Source organism: Enhydra lutris, unplaced genomic scaffold, assembly GCF_002288905.1.
Source record: "Enhydra lutris kenyoni isolate GAN:26980312 unplaced genomic scaffold, ASM228890v2 scaffoldscaffold54, whole genome shotgun sequence".
NCBI classification, from domain to species: Eukaryota; Metazoa; Chordata; class Mammalia; order Carnivora; family Mustelidae; genus Enhydra; species Enhydra lutris.
This window is the reverse complement of record NW_019154138.1, coordinates 1894763-1902603: the sequence shown is the minus strand read 5'-3', so window position 1 is coordinate 1902603 and position 7841 is coordinate 1894763.

Genomic DNA, 7841 nt, shown 5'->3' with positions numbered 1-7841 from the left:
TGTTGATGGACATTTGGGCTGTTTCCACCTTTTAGCTATTGTGAAAAGAGCTGCTATGAACATTCTTGTACAATTTTTGTTTGAACATTTGTTTTTGGTTCAGAAAAAAGATATTTTATTTGTCACCTAAGAAGTCCAAATCGGGTAAGTTAACTTCAAGATAAGAGCTGCATTGGGACCTGCTATTTTGTTCCCTTGCTGCCTGTTACTTGTTCTAAAACAAAAAAAAATAAAGTAAGAAGAGCAAGTCAGTGGTGAAACCACCAAAGAAGAAAAAGTTTACAATAGTCGTGTTGCTTGGTATCATTTTTGATGACGCCTTTGGCCAGTGCGCAGGGACTTGAAATCCACAGGAGTGGAGAATAGAAAGGAGGCACTGGTGTGTTTGAGCTATCAAAATCACAAGCTTTCCCAGGATTTTGTGTGAAAGGTTTTGATTCCTGTCTGTGTTCAAAGAAGATTGTCATTTGAACCACAATGGCTTCTTAGTAGCTCATTGGAAACCAGGTTGAAGTATTCCAAAATGGTAAAAGTGATAATTACCCAACAAGCAGTTCCGGCAATAGCTAAGCCCGCATTGCAGGGTGCAGACCCTAGCAAGGAGGGACAGAATGAGTTGCAATGAAGATTTGACCGATCCGGGAATAGTGTTACCCAGGGAGTCTGCTCCAACAAACGGAGAATGCCACAAGGTTGCCACTGCCCTCCTGACCTCCCACCACCACCACCACCACCACAGTGATTTCCCCCACCCTAGGAATCCAAGCAATTCAAAAACTCCAAGAAAGTGTAAATGTCCCAGTTTGGCCAATACAAACAGGGCCTGGGACCTGAGGATTAGCTGAAAAACAAGCAGGAACATCTCAGCCCAGTGTTTCTGAGATGGAAAGGTCTGGGAATATGGTGACCAATGCGTCGAGGAATTTTCTTCTCCTGAGCACTCAGCCCACCAGAGACAGTCTGTCTTCACCTGTCTGTGATGGCTTGGGGATGGATGGATCCCTTTACCCTCTGTTACTAGCTGTGTGATCTTGGACAACTTACTTAATACACCTCAGCTTTGGTTTCCTTAACTACAAATTGGTGTTAATAAAAGGGCCAAACACTTTGGGTTAATGAGAGAATTGGGTTACTCAGTAGAAAGCATGTAGCAGAGAGTCAGGCATGCCATCCGTGACAGGTTTGCTGACCAAGTGAGGCGAGCACAGCAGGACTATAGATGAGGTATTAACTTCCTGGGCACCCTGAGCAACTCAGGGCCCACAAATAGGGAGATGTGGTGAGAAGGAACAGTGTAGCCAGATCCCCAAGGGAAGCCAGGCTCTGTACCTCAGCTGCTAGTGGTACACCTGTGGCCTGTCCTAAAAAGCTGGTGTACGTGTTCAGCTGGGGTACACGTTCCAGTTGATTAAATGCCTGGCGATGGTTGGGGTGCCTGGGTGACTCAGTCCATAGAGCAGGTGACTCTTAATCTCAGGGTCATGAGCTTGAGTCCCATGTTGGGGGTACAGTTACATTTTATTATTTTTTAATTATATTTTATTTTATTATATTTTTATTATTTACATTATTTTATTTTATTTTACTTTATTTTATTTTATTTTATTTTATTTTATTTTATTTTAGAGAGAGAGAATAAGCATGCACACCTGTAAGCAGGGAGCAGTGCAGAGGGAGAGGGAAAGAAAATGCTCAAGCAGATTCCAAGCTGAACATGGAGCTAGATGCGAGGCTGTTTCAGGACTGCGAGATCATGACCTGAGTGGAAATCAAGAGTCTGACACTTAACCAACCGAGCCATGCAGGCACTCTAGGATAATTTTTTAAAAAGATTTATTTGAGAGAGAAAGAGAGCATGCATGCACCAGGGGGAGGGAGTCTTAAGCAAGCTCTACGCTGAGCACAGAGCCTGAGAGGGGGCTTGATCTCACGTACTTGAGATCATAACCTGAGCTGAAACCAAGAGCCAGAAGCTTAACTGACAGCCCAGATGCCCCTAGAGATAATTTTTTTAATGCCTTTCGATTGTACTAATTTTGCAGATAAGTTTAATTATACAAAAATTTGTCTTATACATCATTCGTCCAACAACCATTTGTAACCTACTCTGTACCAGCCACTGTTCTACACCCAGAAACATGGCAACAAGTAAGACAGAAAAGCATTTATGCTCTCATAGAGCTAATGATCTGGAGACTCCATGCCACATAATGCTTGTGTCCTTAACCTCCTGTCCCTGAACCTTTCTAGGTCTCAGTTTTCTAATCTGCAAAATGGGTATGAGAATAATAGTAGCTATGTCATAAAGTAGTCATGAGTTTTGGTTTTTGTTTTTCTTGAATGAGGTGTATGTGATGTAACAATGTATTCATTTGGGGAGCACAAAATAATGATTTGATATTTGTATATATTGTGAAATGATCACCATAATAAACCTAGTTAATATCATCACCATAGGTAGTTACAAATTTTTTTCTTGTGGTAAGGACTTTTAAGACTTAGTACTTTTCAAATGTGCAATACAGCATTAACTAGCTATGGTCACCATGCCCTACATTACATTCCCATGGCTTATTTATTTTATAACTGGAACTTTGTACTTTTGACCTCCTTCTCTCATTGTCCCCACCACCCGCACCTCTGCCTCGGGCAACCACCCATCTATTCCCAGTGTCTATGAGTGTGGTGTTTTTGTTGTTGCTGTTGTTATGTTTTAGATTCCACATCTAAGTGAGATCATAAGGTATTTCTCTTCCTCTGTCTGACATACTACATTTAGCGTTACTCTCAAGTTCCATTCATGTTGTTGCAAAGGGCAAGATTTCCTTCCTTCTTATGGCTGAGTAATATGCATATTATATATATGCCACAGTTTCTTTATCCATTTATTCATCAATGGACACATAAATTATTTCCATATCTTGGCTATTATAAATAATGCTGCAATAAACATAAGGGTGCCTTTATCTTTTTGAATTTTTGTTTTCATTTTCTTTGGGTAAATACCCTGAAGTGGAATTGTGGGATCATATGGTAATTATGTTTTTAAATTATTTCTAGGGGTGTTGGCAGAGGGAGAGAGAGAGAGAGAATTTTTTTTTAAGATTTTATTTATTTATTTTACAGAGGGAGAGATCACAAGTAGGCATAGAGGCAGGCAGAGAGAGAGAGAGAGAGGAGGAAGCAGGCTCCCCATTGAGCAGAGAGCCCGATGCAGGGCTTGATCCCAGGACCCCGGGATCATGACCTGAGTTGAAGGCAGAGGCTTTAACCCACTGAACCACCCAGGCGCCCTGAGAGAAAGAATCTTCAGCAGGCTCCGTGCCCAGTGTGGAGCCCCACATAGGGCTCGATCTCACAATCCTGAGATCATGTTTTGAACTGAAATCAAGAGTTGGATGCTCAAGCGACTGAGCCACCCAGTTACCCTTATTTTTAAAGAAGCCTTCATACTATTTTCCATAGTGCACTGGCTTACATTTCTGCCACCAATGCATAAGGGTTTCCTTTTTTCCACATCCTTGCCAATGCTCTATTTATTGTCTTTTTGATAATCATCATTCCAATGGTAATGAGGTGATATCTCATTGTGGTTTTAATTTGTGTCTTCCTGATGATGAGTGATGTCAAACATCTTCCTTGTGCCTATTGGCCACTTGCATGTCTTGCTCAGAAAAGTGTCTTCTTAGCTCTACTGTCCATTTTTTATTTAATTGGATTATTTTTCTTAATGCATTAATATCATAAAGCACTTAGAACGAAGCAAAACACAGAACATGCACTGTGTATGTGAGAGCTATTATTATTTGGGAGAAATCTGAGTGAGAAGCACATCTGGGGAGAAGATCAGGAGTTTCTTTTGGATGCACATTAACTCTGTGATGCTTGTTAAACACTCAAGGGGGGACGCCTGGTTGGCTCAGTCAATTGGGTGTCTGCCTTTGGCTCAGGTCATGATCCCAAGATCCTGGGATCAAGTCCTGTATCAGGTTCCTTGCTCAGCGGAGAGCGTGCTTCTCCCTCTGCCTGCTTCTCCCCTTGCTTGTGTGCTCTCCCTCCCCCTCTCTCTCTCTCTTTCTCTCTCTCTCTCACTCTCACTCTGATGAATAAATAAATAAATTAATTAAAAAGAAACACACTCAAGGGATGATCATTGGTCAGGAGGTCAGATACACAAGTCTGGAGGTCAAAGGACAGGTCTGAGTTGGAAATGTAAATCTGGGGGTAACTGCATATGGTGAGTATTTAAAGTCATGAAACTAATTGATATCACCAAGGGAGTGGAGATGAGAAGAGAAACATCCCAAGGACTGAGCCCTGCGGCACCTCAACATTTAGGAGTTGGGATCTGAGCAGAAACAAGCAGGCAACTGGGAAGGGAGTGTGAGAGAGAGAGGTAGGAGGACAGCGTGGAGAGTATAGAGTCTAGGAAGCCAAGTGAAGAAAACTGTAAAACAAAGAGAAGGTCAACAGTTTAATGCTCCTAATGGGTCAAGTGAAATGAAGACAGAGAAGTGGTCATTGAATGTGGCCACAGAAAGGTCACTTGCAGCAGTCCTGGAGGAATGGGAGAGGCAAACATCACTTTGGAGTATGATTCAAGGAGAATGGGAGGACATGAATTCTTCAATTCCATGAAGTACAGGCATCACTTTTGGAGATATTTCTGTAAAGGAGAATGAGAAATGAAAAAGAGAGTTGAGAATACGGTGTGAAGGACATTTTCTTGTTTGTCTTTATTTCATCCAGCATATTCACAGTGATGTGCACATATATTTGAAGTATTCCTTTATGAGACATTTGGATGATGTAGTCTAATCAAAGAACATGTAGAACTCTCGGGGAAATTTTACCTGTTCTAGGTCATACTGCTCCATGAGGTTGGACACCATTTCCAGCACACTGAGCCAAGTTAACTCAAGGGCTTAATAATATGGGTTATGGGTGTCTAAAACTGATGTTATGGAAGCATTGGTGAGCCTTATAACTGAACACGTATGTGTAGTTTGGAGTGATACAGAATGGACTAAATTGTATCCAAAAGAAAAGAAGAATGCTGGTAACTCAGAAGGAAGATGTAAAAATTGAGCAATTCTTGTATAAAGTACGCTGGGAAAAGGCTTTGGTGAAGGTCCTGAGCTGTCAATGAAACAAAACTGAGTGGTCTCTCTGGGGTCCTCTGACAAAAGCAGTAGACATAACATGACAGGCACCCTGATACCCCCAAGTTCAGGCCTCTGATGCCATTTTCACCAAAAGAACCCAGAGCTTCCCTGACATGGTCAAGGATCCGAGACACTTGTGGTTAAGACAGCACAGGGGTCTGAGACATCTAGTGGAGAAGAAGCAAGGATGCCTTCAAAGACTTGAGGGCTTTATGGAGCTAGGGTAGGAGGCCAGCCTGTGGGGAGGACTCCCTGTGGAAGGGTGGCCAAGGAATGAGGAGTTGAGAAGGAAAACCCATCTTGGGCTTTTTGCAGAAGCTGAATCTGTGAAAACTCTTAAGTCCTGAAAAGGGAACGTTAACATGGTCGCTACGATGCTCATGTGAATTTTCAGTGTTATTTTCTAGAGAAAATGCTACATATCGATTAAACCAAAATATAAAAGTTTTTCTATTAAGATTTCGTTCAACAAGCAAAATGACAAGCTAATTTATTTTGCCCTATGTCTTAGGCAGTTTGGACTGTTATAACAAGAATACCACAGAATGGGTAGCTTAAAAACAACAGAAATTTATTTCTCTCAGTTCTGGAAGGTGAGAGTCTGAGATAAAGATGTCGGCAGATTCAGCGTCTGGTGAGGTCCACTTCCCAGTTCAAGGGCAGTGTTCTTCCTGCTGTGTGCTCACATGGCAGCAGGGGTGAGTGGGATCTCTGCGGTCCCTTTTTCAAGGGCACTGATCCTGCTCATGAGGGTTCTACCCGCCTCACCTAATCACCTCCCAAAGGCCTCACTTCCTGATACTACCACATTGGGATCAGGGTTCGATGTATGAATTTTGGGGAGATACAAAACACCCTACAAGCCTTTGGATATGTTTGAGTTGTTTGATCAGATACTTGGAATTTCCACAGCTTCTGTGTCTTCCTGGTCATTTTGATGACCAACACCTCTTAAACAAGAGGTGTTGATGATAGCTTGCAAGAACTGTTTTAAACTCTTAAGGTTGGCACTGGCTAGTGTAACTAGCTGGGATGACATGTCTGCTTGCCTCTATCATGAGGAAGATAGGTCTTGTTCTTAGTCTAAAGAAATACTGGGGAAATATTTTTCAGGAGAGATCAAGGACAGGGATGTGTCATTCCCATGACCCACTTGTGTTTTTTATTTGAAAGTTTCATTTTTATCACCTACTCCCTGTGGCCACTTCTGGTCTCTAGCAAGTTAAAGAAGCTAAGCTCTAATCTGAGATTCTTCTACTGTCTGAATCCCACCAAAATCGACTGCTATCCTCTCATGCTCACTGTAATTAGAGTGAGAATTACTCTCACATTTGGAATGACCTGTAAGTCTCGAGGGGGCATTTATGGAGAAACTAGAAAACTGACACAAATAAGGAAGCATAAAATCAGGGACCTAAACAGCCCAAGGGTTCATCACCTTCAGAGCCCCCAGTCTCTGCCACCCTTTCTGACTGAATGGGAGATATTCAGCTGTGATATCATAAAAAATAAATATTTGATCTTTGTCCCTGTTTCCTGGCTCTCAGCTCCTAAAACCCTTGGAATTTCCAGAGTGATAAGAGTCTTTTGTATGATAATGCCATGACTCGTGGCTGAGGGCATGGGGCTGGTCACCAGGAAGAGCAAGGTATGATTAGAGGTTTGGAATATTATCACCAAACACAGACTTTGGGGAAGGGGGATGGGTTGGAGATCAGCAGAGGGCAAGGATTTAATCAATCATGCCTGTGTAATGGAACTTCCATGTAAAGGAAATGATGGGTTTTGGAGAGCTGCCAAGTTGGTGAACACAGGGAGGTGCTGGGAGGGTGGTGCTGCCCTGAACTCAAGGGTTTGCCACTTGGAGTGCATCAAATGGACACAATCCAAGGAAGTGTTAAAAGTAGAGAACTTTTGGTTACTCGTTACAAGTAAGGAGACAGGGAGAAATCTCTCAAAGCACTGTTCCCCCATGGGGTTAGTACATTTAGTGTATTGGGGGTGGGTGCAGGGAGCTTACATAGGCACTTTTGGTTCAATTGCACACACCTAGCATATCAACATGCTAGTGTGTACACTGTATGTTCAAAAAATAGCAGAAAACTCCACCCATAAAAGGAAATCTTAGTATTACAATGAGCTAACAATGAGTTCAGGTCAGGTCAGGAGGGCTTCTGCACAGGTCCTCAGCTCCAATCCAGCCCACCCTGGCTCATGTAAGGGGCCATCAGGTGAAACACCTAGTTGAGTATCTCCTAGGCTGGAATTGTTGGTTCTGTAAAACAAAGCACATTACTTCCCTCTTTTTGTCCCTTTCCCTTTTCCCTTCTGCTGACAGCTTTCTGCTCTCTTACTTAAGGAGCTTCCCCTTGCATCCTAGCTAACCATGGACCCCACCCCATACCTTGCCCTGTGCATCTCTTCCAACTGGCTGTTTCTGAGAGGAATCCTTTATGACAAACTGATAACCGTGAGTAAAGTGCTCTCCTGAGTTCCATGAGTTGTTCTAGTGAATTATCAAACCTGAGAAGGGGGCTGTGGGAACCCCCTGAATTTATAGCCAGTCAGTCAAAAGTACCTGAGTACTTGCAACTGACATCTGAAGTGGGGGCAGTCTGGTGGGGCTGAGCCCTCAATTCATTGGATCCGACGCTGACTCCAAGTAGTGTTGGAGCT